The sequence below is a fragment of the Chiloscyllium punctatum genome, chromosome 8 (genome assembly GCF_047496795.1).
Source record: "Chiloscyllium punctatum isolate Juve2018m chromosome 8, sChiPun1.3, whole genome shotgun sequence".
NCBI classification, from domain to species: Eukaryota; Metazoa; Chordata; class Chondrichthyes; order Orectolobiformes; family Hemiscylliidae; genus Chiloscyllium; species Chiloscyllium punctatum.
Window position 1 is genome coordinate 85520445 of NC_092746.1, and position 16324 is coordinate 85536768.

Below are 16324 nucleotides of genomic sequence, written 5' to 3' on the forward strand. Positions count from 1 at the left end.
CCAGTTTTTTTTTTAAAACAAAAACTGCAAAGGATTCTGTCACCTTCACAAAGATGCGATAGGATCCATATATTAATAGCAACGCACCACCTGTGTTAGTTGCAAGACCTTTTACAATTATTGTTAGTCTATTTAAGGGGATACAATGGTATTTCAGTATTGTCGCAGGTAATGCTCTGACAGTTCTGATTAGAACCCATGGCAGATGAAGTTTGAATTTTTAAAAATCTAGAATTAAAAATCTAATGCTTACCATGAAACTATTAGCATTTATCACCCTTTCGAGTGGGAAAGCCGGTGTCTTTGTCGAATACAGTGGTGCTGGAAAAGCACAGCTGATCAGGCAGCATCCGAAAAGCACGAGTCACCTTTTCGGAAATAAGCCAGTCATCAAGAATGTGGAGGGCAAGGGAGAGAAGAGATAAATAGGGGGATGGAGTGGGGCTGGGGGAAGGAAGGTGATAGATAGATGTAGGTGGGGGGAAATTGTGATAGGTCAGAGGGGAGGGTGGGAGTGAGTAGGTAGGACAGTGTCAAGTTGGAGGGTTGGGTCTGGGATGAGGAGAGGGTAAGAGAGATTCAGAAACTAATGAAGTCAAAGTTGATGTAGGGTGGTTGAAGGGTCCCAAGGCTGGAGATGAAGCGTTCTTCCTCCAGTTGTCCAGTGACCTTATTTGGTCTGGTCTATGGTGACTTGAGGTCCACAGCACTTGTTTTGACTCAACCACTGTCTGAAGTAAAAGCTACTCAAGTTATATCAAGTCATTAAAAACAAGACAGGTCAACTCGCACTGACCTATCTGCCGGAACTGCTAACTCAGCCCTGTTAACTGCACCGACTGCTCCTCACTAACATCTGGATTTGCCACAACGGGAAGAGCATTTTCAAGCTAGGCAAGCAACAGCTTAACAGTCATGCTTAATGAATTGATCCTTGCAAGCAATGCCCCAGACAGTGCCATCACTATCCTTGGTATGATATGTCGTAACAGCAGAGGTGGCAGCATCACCACACACTCAGGAGGGAGTCCCCTAGAAAGTCTCCAATATTGACTCCGGACCAGAAGAGGTTCCATGACATTAGGTCAAACATGGCCAAGGAAATCTTCCACTGATTACCATCCCTCCTACCACTCCTCTGTACTAATAAATCAAAACTCTTCTAATGTTGAAAGAAGTTGGTAGAAGAACAGAGGTTGGCAAGCACATAGAATGACCCTAATGAAGTGGGGGACTTCAATACCCATCAAGAATGGAACAACACCACCATTAAACAAACTAGTAAAGTCCTAAAGACAATAGCTGATAGACTGCATCTGTATCAGATGATGATGGAGATAGAGGGGAAAACATATGACTTCATTCTTATAAAAATGGCCACGGCACATGCATATTTCTGTGTCAGCATAAGTGTGACCTCACAAACAGTCTTTGTGGCATCCCAATTTGACACTGCGATACCCATGTTGTGTGACACTACCACCATGCTAAAATGGAATAAACTTTGAACAGATCTAGCAATTGAAGACTGGGCATGGTTTAGAAAGGGGCATCGGCAAAAGAACTGCACTCAAATACAAATTGTAACCTGATGGAATGGTATACCAACCACTCTTCTGCCGTTATGATCAAGCTAGAGGATCAACCATGGTTCAAAGGAGTACAGGATAGCATGTAAAGAGTAACAACAGCTATATCAAAAAAATGACAACCACTGAAGCTATAACACAGGATTTCTTGCATGTCAAACAGCATAAGCAGCAACTGATAGGCAAGAGTAAACAATTCCACAACCAATGGGTCAGAAGTTCTGCAGACTTGCCACATCTAGTTGTGAACAGTTGTTAATAATTCAACAATCTTCTGGAGAATTAGGTTGCACAAATTTCCCCATTCCTCAAATGATTGAGGAGCCAGCACATAGGTGCAAAATAAAAGCATGTGCAAAAAACTTCAGCCAGAAATGCGTGTTGATAAGCCATCTCAACCTCTCCTGAAGATCTGCAGCATCAGATGCCAGTCTTCAGCCAATTTTATTCAGTCCATGTGATATCAAGAAACAGCTGTACGTGCTGGATACCACAAAAGTTTTGGGCCCTGACAACATTCTGCAACTGTGTCAAAGACCTGTGCTGCAAGAACTTGCCAGAACCCTTATCACCCTGTTCCAGGACAGCTAGAACAGAGGCATTTACTAAGAAATATTGCCAAGGTATCTCCTGCACATAAAAGAAGTGGGTCAAATCCAACCTAGCCAAATATGGCCCCATCTCTATGCTCTCAATCACCAGGGAAGTGATGGAAGGAGTCATCAACAGTGCTATCAAACATAATTTCCCTAGGAAATAACCTGTTCACCCAATGTCTCATTACAGCTTTGGTTCACACAGAAACCAAAGTGTCGAACTCAAGGTGAGGCAAGAGCAACTGCCCTTAACCTAAAGATTGCATTTGACCAAGTGTGGCATTGAGCAGCCTGATCAAAAATGGATTGATCGATAGCTCATTCCTGATGAAGGGCTTTTGTCCGAAACATCAATTTTCCTGCTCCTCGGATGCTGCCTACCCTGCTGTGCTTTTCCAGCATCACTAAGCTAGACTCTGATCTCCAGCATCTGCAATCCTCACTTTTGCCTGATCAAAAATGGAGGCAATAGCAATCAAAAGGAATCTCTTTGCTGGTTGAAGTCATACCTACCACTTGGAAAGATGGTTGTTGTCAGAGGTCAGTCATCTCAGCACCAGGGCAAGCGTGGAAGAACTCCTCAGGATAGTGTCCTTGGCCTAATCATTTCAGCTGCTCCACCAACAAACTTTACTTCACCACAAGGTCAGAAATAAAGACATTCAGTGATGACTGCACAATATTCAGTACCACTCACCCCACCTCAGATACTGAAATAGTCCATGTTCAAATGCAGAAAGACCTGGACAATATCCAAACTTAGGCTGACAACTAACCAGTGCCAGGCAATGATCTATGAGAGAATCTAATCAGATTTTTATTTTTGAAAAGAGTTTATACTTTAAACTAGTGGTATATGGGTTATAGTCTATTCTTGTGAAGGGAGTTAAAAATTAACCAGGTCATTCTTTCCAGAACCACGATTTTAAACCAGTTTGTGCCTCCTATAGTGTCCAATAGAAGCCTATTGGAGACTCTCCGAATTGGAGAGAAAAATATCCATCAACTTGTTTTAAGGAAAGCAACTTCTGTTTTAATCTGGTTCAAGAGCTGCTGGGCAATTCAGAATGACCTTACTAGGATCAGAGGAAAGATAAGTGGATCAAAAACGTTAACTGATTTCTCTCCACAGATGCTGCCAGACCTGCTGAGCTTTTCCCACATTCACAGTTCTTTCAGATTTTATTCAGATACAAGTATTGTCTCTCCTAGATTGCCTCTCTTATATGCCTTTTCTATCTCCGGATTTATTTCCTTCCCCACATCTTGACGACTGTTAGGAGGATTGTATTTTCAGTTTTTTCTCCTTTGTGGTTACTCAACTCTATCCCCACACATTCTATGTGTTCTGATTCTCACTTCTTACAATCAATTCAATTTAATGTCTTAGTAACAAGACAACCTCGCCCCTCTGCCTATCGATAATTAGATTAGATTACTTATAGTGGGGAAACAGGCCCTTCGGCCCAACAAGTCCACACCGCCCCGCTGAAGCGCAACCCACCCATACCCCTACATTTACCCCTTACCTAACACTACGGGCAATTTAGCATGGCCAATTCACCTGACCTGCACATCTTTGGACTGTGGGAGGAAACCGGAGCACCCGGAGGAAACCCACGCTGACACGGGGAGAATGTGCAAACTCCACACAGTCAGTCGCCGGAGGCGGGAATTGAACCCGGATCTCTGGCGCTGTGAGGCAGCAGTGCTAACCACTGTGCCACCGTGCCGCCCATTTGATAGTTTGCATATCCTTGATATTTAGTTCCCAGTCTTTATCTCCTTGCAGCGACATCTGAGAAAAGGAAATTAGTGAATCAGACTGGCTTTTACAAAAATCAGTGATGGTTTTGTAATAATAGAGACTAGTTTTCACTTTTAGGTATTTTTCAAACTTAAATTTAACTCCACCATCTGTCATAGTGGGATTTGACCTTTTGCCCTCAGCATTCATTTGGACTTCCAGTGTGGTTCTGGGTGAAATAGTCTTCACAGGGTTGCTGCAGTCTTGAAGGGCCAAATGGCCTCTTTTTGCACTTTAGGGATTCTAGGATTCTAGTCAAAGCTTGGCCAAAACTAGTAATCCGTAAGTCAAGAACTCTGCCTGATCTTTAAAATGCAAACTGACAATCTGGCGTAATTTGTTATATTTCCATTATAAACATTTATGCTGGCAGCTATAATACATATCAGCTCATCGTGTTATGATATTTCTTCATAATAGTGGCTATGTCATAGATCAGCCCTGGCATTCTTAGCACTTTGAACACCATTAAAAGAAGATATCTGAACAATGTACTTTTGAAGTTACTCATCTGTTCAAACTCTTCGTACAACACCACTTTACTACGTCTTAGAAAGACACTCTTATCTCCCCTTATTTAATAGAATGTAAGCCTCACTGCTGCTGCCCATCCCTAGCTACTCTCAAGAAGGCAGTTATAATCTCCCTTCATAAATTTGATTTAGAAAGGCCAAAACTAGTAACCAGGATTTTGGCTCAGCAGTGTTGGAATGGCAATATAATATTAAGTCAGAGTGATGAGAAGCTAAAAATAGGAAGCTCACATGGTGACAGTGTTCCCACGACTCTACTGCCACTGTTCTTCTAAGTGGTGTTAAGAAGGATTCTAAGTGCTCATGTCATCTCACCCCTAGGAAAAAGATAATCTATTTTACTTTTCACACAAATATTTTCTAAAGCTACAAAAAACATTATTCAAGGACCTTTATGATTGCTGTCATAACCGATGATAACTGCTGATAAAATTCCCAGCCTTCCATGCAAATCTTGTGCTTGCAATGCCTACCCCTTTATCTCCTCTCTGCTCTTCCTTAATAATTCATTCCAACATTTTTTGCTGCAATACATGTTAGGCCACTTGGCCTTTAGCTACCTGCTTTTCCCTCAGATAAGGAGGAATTTCTTCACTGAGAGTGGAGTCTTTGGAACTCCTTGCCACAGGGAGCTGTGGGGGCAGAGTCCTTGTATAAATTTAAGGCTGAGGTAGATTTGTCATCAGGAGGTTCAAGAATACTATAGAAAAAGACAGGAAAGTGGGTGTGGGAATGTCAGGTCAGCCGTGATCCTACCAAAAAACCAGTACAGGCTCGAGGCACCAAATGGCCTAATCTTGTTCCTATTTCTTATGGCCTTATCTAAGAGGTCCCAAACACTCACTGCAGGTGTACAAATTCAGAAGTTACACAACAGCAGGTTATCGTCCAACAGGTTGATTTGAAATCACAAGCTTTCGGAGCGCAGCTCTATCATCAGCCCCCTGACAGCTTGTTATTTCAAATACACCTGTTGGACTATAACCTGGTGTCGTGTGACTGCAGACTTTGTCGACCCAGTCCAACATTGGCACCTCCACCTCATTTCAAGTGTAAGTGCTTTTTGTGCACTTTTCTCAGTTTATCATATTGTCAGGTTGATAAATCTCAAGAAAAAAGGTTTAAAAACCAATGACATGTTGTAAGGTCAAGTCGCCATAGTTTTAATGGACCATAGGGCAGCTCTCATTAGAGAGAAACTAGTGGTGGTTTAACCCAAGGATCACCATGCCTCAAGCAAAAGGAGCGACTCAGCAGAATCCTTCAGGGAAACCTCAGCCAATGCAGGAATTGAACTCATGCTGTTGGCATCACTCTGCATTTCATTCCAGCCAACTAAACCGAAAGCTTAACTGCAATTACCAGGGAGCGAATAGAAGGCATCATCCTTCTGGAATCTAACATCTTTTCAATGTGTGAGTGTTGCAGACAACAAACAAAAGAAAAGAGGTCAGTGTTCCATGAGCAAGTGATACAAAAAGGAGAATCGTTGAACCACATTATACTTAGAGGTGGAAACAGTTCCATCTATGACTGAAGGTGAATAATGGATCCTTCGTCAGAGAATTACAAACTAAAGCATCAGTTGAAAATGCCTTTTTCCAAGGGTCTGACATAACCAAAATTCCTCTAGTCTTCTAATAATACATTTCTGAAATTGTGCCTCAGTCTAATTAACTAAGTGGCAACACAGCAGCCAGACTCCAGGCTAAACACCTACAAACAGACTCCACCACCAGAGATATATTTCCCTCCCCAGCCCATCCATATTCTGTAGAGACCATTTCCTCCGCGACTCCGTTGTTCAGTCCATGAACCCATCCTGCACTCCCAGCACCTTCCCTTGCAAAACCTCCCCCCCTCACCTCCATCCAAGGTCCCAAAAGGATCCTTCCACATCAGACAGATTTTCCTGCACCTCCAAATACTTCATCTACTGTGTTTGTTGCTCTCGATAGGGTCTCCTCAAGGCTGGGGAGACAGGGCGCCAAATTGAAGAACATTTCAAAGAATATCTCTGGGACACACACACTAATCAACCCCACTGCCCTGTAGCCGAACACTTCAACTCCCCCTCACTCCAAGGACATGCAAGTCCCGGGCCTCCACCACCAAATTCTAGCCACCTGATGCCTGGAGGAAGAACGTTTCATCTTCTGCCTGGGGACCCTCCAACCACATGGGGACAATGTGGATTTCACCAATTTCCTCATTTCCCTTCCCCCTACCTTATCCCAGGTCCAACCTTCCAACTCAGCATCACCCTCTTGAACTGTCCTGCTCATCCATCGTCCTTCCCACTGGTCCGCTCCACCCTCCACTCCAACCCATCACCGTCACACCCTACCTTCATCTACCTATTGCATTCCCAGCTACCTTCCCTCCAGCCCCACACCCATCCCATTTATCTCTCAGGCCCCTTGACCACCCCCCACATTCCTGAAGAGCTTATGCTCAAAACGCCAACTCTCCTGTTCCTTGGATGCTATCTGACCGACTGTGCTTTTCCAGCACCACACTTTTTGACCCCACTTTCTTCCAGGGTAAACTTGCCTCAAGTACAAGCAAGCTTTCTCAAAAGTCTAGTTCTAAAGAAAAAACCCACGAAGCAGACATCCCCTATTTACAAACATCTTGCTATGTTGTCACCAACTTCAGAGAAATTCTGTACTGCCGAACATTAACTCTCCCGACCGACAATTTAATACTCTAACATCCAGTTCAGTATTTAACTTAATCTTAATTGTACTATTGCCTTTTTTTCTTCTTTCTGGTATGCTTCTGTCTGGGTGCATCTTGCAACCATTAGGCACCTGGATGGATAAATAACCTTGCATTTAACCCTAAAGAGAGCTTGTTGCAGGTCATGTTAAAATTGGACACCGCAACAGTTTTTTTTTGTTTGGAGTGGGGGAGTGGAGAAACAAAATCCACATCAAGAGACGGGGGGAAAACGAAGCTCAATTTGCTTCTTATACTTGTCCTAATTCAGCTCCACGATAGAGTCCGCTTAACAGTGGAAAACTAATTCCTGATAGATGAACTCATGTAAGGCAAAATAACTTAAGCATAAAATAGTACATAAGTTGGGATGTCATGCTGCAGCTGTACAAGACATAGGTTAGGCCACCTTTGGAATAGTGCGCTCAATTCTGGTAGGAGCAATTTACTGCAAATGTTGGAATCTTTACTGAAAACAAAAAAAATTGCAGAACGCCATCACCAAACACATCTTCCCCTTACTCCCAGTTTGTATTTTTCAGGGATTGTTTGCTCCCCATTCCTTGACCACCAACACTATCCTCCCTTCCCAAGGCAACTTCCCATATAATTGCAGAAGATGCAACACCTGCCCCTTCTCCTCCCTACTCACCATTCATGGGCCTAAACAATCTTTCCACGTGAAGCAGCAGTTCACCTGTCCTTCTCCAATTTTGAGTACTGTATGCACTGCACCTACTGTACCTATTCTACACTGGAGAAACCAAACACTGACCAGGTGACTACTTTGTGGAACACCTCAGGTCCTTGCACAAGCATGACCCCCGACCTGTCATTTTAACAGCGTCCTGCTCACATGCCCATTTGTCTGTCCTCAGCATGTTCCAGCAAATCACAGGTTAAGTTGGAGGGGCAACATCTCATCTTCAGACTAGGCACTTTACAATCTTCTGAGCTCAATATTGAGTTCAATATCTTCAGATTGGGAAACATTCCTTCCCTTTGTTTTTAGCTTTGCTTGTTATATTCTCTGTCACCATGCCATCTCCCCCCTCCCTCAACCCCAGTGGGCCTGTCTGTTCTTACATGCCTGGCAGTTAGACGTAACATTGTTCTGCCATTCTCATACTCCAATCACTTAAACTGAACTATCAGTTCCCTTTCTCCCCCAGCACTTCAACCAACACCAACCCATTCACAGTAGTATAAATGCTGTCTCCTCCACTTTTCATCAACTCTGAAGAGTCAGAGTCATAGAGATGTACAGCATGGATTCAGACCCCATGATCCAATTCGTCTATGCTGACCAGATATCCTAACCTAATTTAGTCCCATTTGCCAGCACTTGGCACATATCACTCTAAACCCTTCCTATTCAAATACCTTTTAAATGCTGTAATAGTACCAGCCTTCCACCACCTCTGGCAGCTCATTCCATACATGCACCACCCTCTGCGTAAAAACATTGCCCCTTAGATCCCTTTTAAATCTTTTCCCTCTCATCCTAAACCCACATCCTCTAGTTCTGGACTGCCCACCCCATGGAAAATACCTTGTCTCCTTATGCCCCTCATGATTTTATAATCCTCTATAAAAGGTCACCCCTCGGCCTCAGACACTCCAGGGAAAACAGCTCCAGCCTATTCAGCCTCTCCCTACAGCTCAAATCCTCCAACTCTGGCAACATCCTTGTAAATCTTTTCTGAACCCTTTCAAGTTTCACAACATCTTTCCGATAGGAAGGAGACCAGAACTGTATGCAATATTCCAACAGTGGCCTAATCAATGTCCTGTACAGCTGTAGCATGACCTCCCAACTCCTGTACTCAATACACTGACTAATAAAGGAAAGCATACCAAAGGCCTTCTTCACTATCTTATCTACCTGCAATTCCACTTAAGGAACTCTGAACCTGCACTCCAAGGTCTTCATTCAGCAACATTCCCCAGGACCTTACCATTTAGTGCACAAGTCCTGCTTTGCTTTTTCAAAATGCAGCACCTCAATTAAACTCCATCTGCCACTCCTCAGCCCATTGGCTCATCTGAATTTGAAACATTAGCTTTCTCTCCATAGATGCTGCCTGACTCGCTGTGATCTCCAACATTTTTGCTTGCAGCACAATTCTGATTCCCCTGCTATAGGAAATATGTTGTTAAACTTGAAAGGGCTCAGAAAAGATTTAGAAGGGTGTCGCTGGGATTGGAGGGTTGAGCAATAGGGAGAGGCTGAATAGTCTGGAGCCTTTTTTTAAACCCCAAAACAGTCAGAGGCTGAGGGGGTGACCTTGTGGAGGTTTAAAAGGTCATGAGGGATATGAATAGGGTGAGTAGCCAATGTCTTTTTCCCTGGGTAGGGCAGTCCAAAACTAGGGGACATTGGTTTAATGTAAAGGGGGCAAAGATTTAAAGGGATGTAAGGGACAACTTTTTCACACAGAAGATGGTGCATGTATGGAATGAGCTGCCAGAGGAAGTCATGCAGGCTAGTATAATTGCAACATTTTAAAAGCTGTTTGGGTACATGAACAGGAAGGGTTCAAGAGGGATATGGACCAAATGTTGGCAAATGGGACTAAATAATTCAGGATATCCAGTCGAATTGGACGTGTTAGACTGAAGGTTCTGTTTCCGTGCTGTACAAGTCTATGACTCTAAAAGGATCATAGAATGGTTACAGCACATCTACCAAAATTGGGAGTTGCGTTATCACCTACCATCTCACCAACTGTGATACCAGTTGTAAAGTCAGAAGGAGTTGTCAAATTGCAGCTACTGGTGTCAACAGCTGAGCAACAAGAAAGGAATCCTGGCCAAAGCTCCAGACTTTATCCACTCTGGAAAATAAATCACATGGAGAATAACAAGTCCCTAACTTCTAATCAGACTTACTGCCTCAATGCTCATGCTTATAAATCTGATTGGGGATTGCAATGGCTTGAGAAACAAACAGATCCTGATTATAGAAGCAAGATTAATTGAACCAAAGAAAAATAATCATATGCTGGAAACTGAAAAACAACTTCTGGAAACAGAATGAAATCTTTAGAGCATTAATATTTCAGGCCGATGACATTTCATGTTTGACTTACAATAGAGACATGTGATCTAAACTGTCAGTCGTTTGTTATTAGATTCTGTCTTTCATTCACTGATCTGTCTTTAGCCTATGCCCTTCAAATGAAGCTCATCTTGTCAGTGGGCACTGTAGTAACCTCCAATATCAACTTCAATAATATCGGATCAGTATCACAACTTTTGTTCCTACTTTAGGTGCTGGCAACGTTTCTGCAAGACCTAATGTACTACTAGACTGATATTTTGTCTCTTCTGCTATTATCATTCTATTTTGCATGACAATATGTTCCCTTTTGTCATTTAAATCATTCTCGCTTTCCAGTCTATTTAAAATCTTTTTTTCATTCTTTCCTTTAAAAACCTATTTCTGTGCCTGAATAAGACTCTAAAATTGGAAATATCCTGTTCTGACGAGAGGTCACAGACCTGAAATGTTAATGCTGTTATGCTGTCCACAGACGCTGCCAGTTCTGAGTGGGCCAAAATGTGACGAATGAAGTATATGGGAAATGTGAAGTTGTTCACTCTGGCAGGAAAACGAAGAAAAAGCAGAGCGCTATTTAAACAGACGACTGTTACAGAATTCCAAGGTGCAGAAGGATCTAGGTATTCTAAAGCATGAGTCACAAAAGGTTGGTGTGCAGGGACAGAGGAATCAGGAAAACTATCTTCTTACAGAAGGAATTGAATGTAAATAGAGGGATGTTTATGCTTCAGAAATACAAGTCTTTAGCAAGACCACATCTAGAATTCTGTGCAGAGTTTTAGATCTCCGTATTTAAGGAAGAATGTAAATGCATTGGAAGCAGTTCAGAGGTGGTTTACTAGATTGATACACGAACTGAGTAGATTATCTTATGAAGAAAAATTGGATCAACTGGACTTCTTTCCACTAAATTTCAGAACAGCAGAGTGATTTGATCCTAATTAAGATCATTAATACTCTTGGCAAAGTTGATATGGAGAGGATGTTCACTTTGGATGGTAGTCCAGAACTAGGAATCAGTATCCTGCTGACGGATGGTTACCAGACAATAAAAAGGTAGAGGACAGAACAGGTGAATGCCTTCATACATCAAGGAATTATAAAACAGTAGGGAAATTTACGGGAACAAATTTAAAAGCTTTGTATCTAAATGCACGAAGCATTCAAAACAAAATTAATGAGTTAATGGTGCAAATAGAAACAAAAAAAGAGTTCAACTTTGTTACATACAGACCAGGTCTGGGAATCGAGACCACACCTGCAGTATTGAGGGGAGTTCGGGACTCCTTATTTGAGGGAAAATTTACTGGCATTGCAGGCAGTTTAAAGGAGGTCTACTAGATTGATCCAAGAGACGATGAGTTTGCCACATTAAGAGAGATTGAACAGTTTAGTCCTATACTCTCTGGAATTTAGAAGAATGACGGGATATCAAATCGAGGTATTCAAGATGATAAAAGATGTGGAGAAAATAGACATGGAATGGATGCTTCCTCGTGTGAGACATTCTAGGAAGAGAGGTCATAGTCTTAGGATAAGTAGTAACAAATTCAATAGGGCTGAGGAGAAACTACTTCTCCCAAAAGGTTGTCAATTTGTGGAATTTGCTAGCCCAAGGTGTGGTGGATGCTGGGACGGTGAGTAAATCTGAGGGGTTACACAGGTTTTTAATTGGTAATAGGTTAAAGGGTTACAAGGAGAAGGCAGGTAAATGGGGATGAGGTGCATATCAACTAGGAGAAAGTGAGGACTGTAGATGCTGGGGATCAGAGCTTAAAAATGTGTTGCTGGAAAGGCGCAGCAGGTCAGGCAGCATCAAAGGAGAAGGGGAAATCGACGTTTCGGGCATAAGCCCTTCTTCAGGAATGAGGAGGGTGTGCCAAGCAGGCTAAGATAAAAGGCAGGGAGGAGAGACTTGGGGGAGGGGTGTTGGGAATGCGATAGGTGAAAGGTGGTTAAGGTGAGGGTGATAGGCCGGAGAGGGGGTGGGGGCGGAGAGGTCAGGAAGAAGATTGCAGGTTAAGAAGGCGGTGCTGAGTCTGAGGGTTGGGACTGAGAAAAGGTGGGGGGAGGGGAAATGAGGAAGCTTCCTTCTCCTTTGATGCTACCTGACCTGCTGCGCTTTTCCAGCAACACATTTTTAAGCCGAGGTGCATATCAGCCATGATCAAATGGCAGAGCAGATTTGATGGACTAAATAGCCAATTCTGCTCCTCCCTTATGAACTTATGAATCTTTACTGAAAATGAAAATAATACCGGAAATCACAGGTCAGGGAACATCCATGGAGAGACAGCATACTAACATTTTGAGTCGATTCAAACTTTAGCTTGCTCTCTCTCTCTCTATAGATGCTGCCTGACCTGCCATGATTTCCAGCATTTTTTTATTCTCATCTTAAATTTTGGGTCACCCTTTTAGGACAGATGAGGCGGATTTTATTCTCTCAGAAGGTAGTGTGACTTTAGAACACCAGCTCAGAAACAAATGCAGTTGAGGGCAACCAAATATTTTTAAAAGGCGGAGATGGATAGATTCCCTTACATAAGGAGAACCTAAAATCATCAGGAATAGCTGGGAATTTATAACAAACAGATTGACAACAACTTTCTGGAACAGCAAAACAGGTTTGAAGGGAAAAATGGCCCACTTCTATCCTATTTTGTATGTTTGTATATATTTTCAGGATTTTCTGCTTTTATTTCAGACTTGCCCCAGAGAGTATTTTGCCTTTCACCTTGGCGCTATTGCACCAGTAGAACATTAACCACAAAAGGTCTCTCTCTCTAGTGGCAGTCAGCAAAACATTTTTTTTTAAAATCTTCAAACAGCACTAAGGAATAATGGGTTTACAACTTTTTGCAGCTGAAATTAGAACCAAAGTTAGATTTGATATGCTACAGAATTAAGGCCTGTTTATAAATAATGGACTAAAATCTTGTGGAATAATGGCAAGTTCTCAATACAGATCAAAATGGAAGTCAAGCAGTTTAGGGAAGGAGATAAAGCATAAACAGCAAATCTCCAGAACTTGCTGATAAGATGTAGGTATGAGTTGGTCCAGTATAAATCTATCCTCAACTGCCCACATCTTGGCAGTTGTAAATGCAATGGCTTAATCTTGGCAGCCCAGGAAATAACATTATTGGGTCACTTTGCAGGATGCACAAGATTCTGAAAAATTTTCAAAATTGGAAATAATAGTTTTTTGCTTGTTTTTCTTTCATTCTTAATCCATCCATTCTAGAACTGGCTCCAATTAATCCTCCTCTATTGATGTTCCTGTTTTTCCAATCTCTAAATGTCAATGATCAAGGGGATTAAATCAATAGTGAGAAGTCTGAATCCACTGCTTTAGAGCTTCTACTCTAAAATCTATTCCCTGACTAGAGACTCCATTTCTGTCACTGATAACAGTCTAAATTTAAGTCAATCTGTTCGCAATTTTAGTGTCACAAATGATCCTGAAATGAGCATTTGACTTCAGATTTATGACAAAAAAACCTATCCATTCCCACATCCGTCACATCTCTCAACTTCATCTGTTTCAGCCCATCTGCTGAAATTTCCTCATACAGAGCTCCATCCCTTTCGGTCTTCACTATATAGAAGGATACATGTAACATCCCAAAAACAGATGTCAATTAGGAAATAGAGGAAATCAGAAAATTACAAATCATCAGGGAAAGGATACTGAGCAATTTGCTTGGGCTATAGGATGACAATTTCGCAAGCCAATTGGGTCTGAGCATGACAAACAGGTTGGACTGAAGGGTCTGTTTCCATGCTGTACATCTCGATGATTCTATGACTCTAAGAGTAAATGGGAATTGGACGTAAACTCCATGCCAGTTGGTATCAAACCAACACAATGATGATGGTTAAGATTGTTGAAGGCCAGTCAATTCCAAAACAACTCTGCAGAAATTTCTCAGGGAATTAATTTTTTGCAAAAAAAATCAACTTGATCAGAGATAAAGATATCACAAGGATAACAAGTGCTCAATGTCTTCAGAGTAGTGTCTTGAACAAACGATCTTCAGCTGCTTCAAATGACCTTCCCTCCATCAAAGTCAAAAGTAGGTTTGTTCACTAATGATTGCACAATGTTCAGTCGCATCAATAGCTCCTCATATACTGAAGCAGATTCATGTTGTTGGTTCCTTCACTACTTAACGTAAACCCAGTCTAGATGTGTCATTTAAGAATCAACCGCTTGGTCAGTAGTGATATTGCCAAGTTGCTCTTTATTAAGAACATTAAAATTCCTCAGAGTACAATACGGGCACTTTACACCCTCAGTGCTTTCTCCAAGCAGTGCCTGACATGGAGGATTATTGTTTCATCACCCAAGACCAATGCAATTCATTGTAGTTTGCAGCAAGTTTCCTTGCCTATTTCGGATCTGATGTCATGAGACTTCATTGGATTGGGACAGGGACAAAGCCTTCAGCAGCCTAGAAAAAAATAGGGTTAAAAGATAATTACTGTAGAGGCAGGCAAATGGAGACCATTTTATAGGTATTGCTCATCAGTTCACAGACCACCACCTTCATCATCGCACTCCAATTCAGTGATTTCATCCGTATTCCCTAACTTAATGTTGAGTATTCCACAGCAATTTCTTCCTGATTATATATCATTGTGCCACCACCTCCACTGGGTCTGTCCTACTGGTGAGGCAGGACACACCATCACTGGCTCCGGTAGCTGATTTTAACAGTTATACTCATGGAATCATATCTCGCAATGTCAGGCTACTACTCAAATGGTCTTTGAGAAGTTGTCCTAATTTTAGCACGAGCCCCAGATGTTAGTGAGGAGGACTTTGCAGTGTTGATGGATAAGTTTGCCATTGTCATTTACAGTGCCTAAGTCAATGCCAAGTGGTCTGTCTAGTATTTTGAGTCACTTAGTGGTTAGATACAATGGATTGTTTTTTTTGACTACTTTAGATTCTACCATCCATCATGGTAGCATCCTAACGCAGTTCCACAGAGCATTACCTAGGTTTCTGGATTACTAGTTCAGTGACACTGTCATATCTTGTTGATATGATGATTTAGGCTCCCAGTCAAGCAGCAATCTAGTTTTTAAAATTCCCATCCTTGTTTTCTCATCTCCATGGGCTCAGACATTTTGTAATTCTAAAAACTCTTCAAGCCCCACAATCCTCAAGTTTCTGCACACTATCACATCACCCTGACCTGGCACAATATTGTTATTCTTTCAACAACTTGCCAAAATCATTTGACCCAGCTGCGTCTGTTGCTTCCATTCCTTTCTCCAAGATTTTATCCTTTCAATGCACAATCTGCAAGCTCAATCACATGTTTGACAGATGGCATTTAAGGTCAGACAGATGTGATGTTTACATGCTCCCTATCAAACTTTGTCTCGCAACAAGTCTCTCAATGTATTTCATGCCTTCCCACATAAACCTCCATTTTGGAGCCAAGCCAGAGTTTCCCATGAATTAGTGGCACTGTCTGATCTCTTCAGGGATAATTTGAAGACATCCCGAAAGCATTGAGCCTCTCCTTTAAGATTATACGAAGTTCCAAGTACAACAGTCACTTTGGGATTCTAGTGTTAGGCATCTGAATGACATATTTCACTAATGGAGGTGGCTTTAAGTAATTAATTAGCATTTCAATGCTTCTCTGTCGCTGCATGCCACACCCATTGTCATGGCCGCCCCACATCTTCAATATGTGCTGCAGTCTCATCACTTGCAGATATCTGGACTCACCCAATGCTGGACTCCTGACCACCGATCTTAGATCCTTTACTGGTGGCCAAGCCTTCAGCTTGGGTCCACATGGGTGTCAATTAACACCCAGTTCAACTTCTTCACCAGGTCTCTTGATGACTAATCAGGCTTTTTGCTAGACGTCCAGAAGTGGATGAACAAAATCCTCCTCAACTAAACAGGGAAGACCATTGCTTTTTCCTTAAACCTCCCCAACTGCAACAAATCCCTTCCCAGGTTGGTGATTCTATTCCCCTAAGGC

The 16324-nt window shown here is 42.1% G+C and overlaps 1 protein-coding gene across 4 annotated transcripts in view; it reads right to left on the bottom strand.

The window, feature by feature from the left end:
• The window catches only part of LOC140480713 (rho GTPase-activating protein 21-like), a 232140-nt gene that overhangs the window by 176874 nt on the left and 38942 nt on the right, over nt 1-16324 (bottom strand). The window contains exon 1 of one of the 4 annotated variants that reach the window (XM_072575977.1): nt 4757-4776. The exons of the other annotated variants lie outside the window; for them this stretch is intronic. The gene's annotated coding sequence lies outside the window, so the exon portion shown is untranslated. Of the gene's footprint in view, nt 1-4756; nt 4777-16324 lie in introns of those variants that run through there. 4 annotated transcript variants of the gene reach the window in all.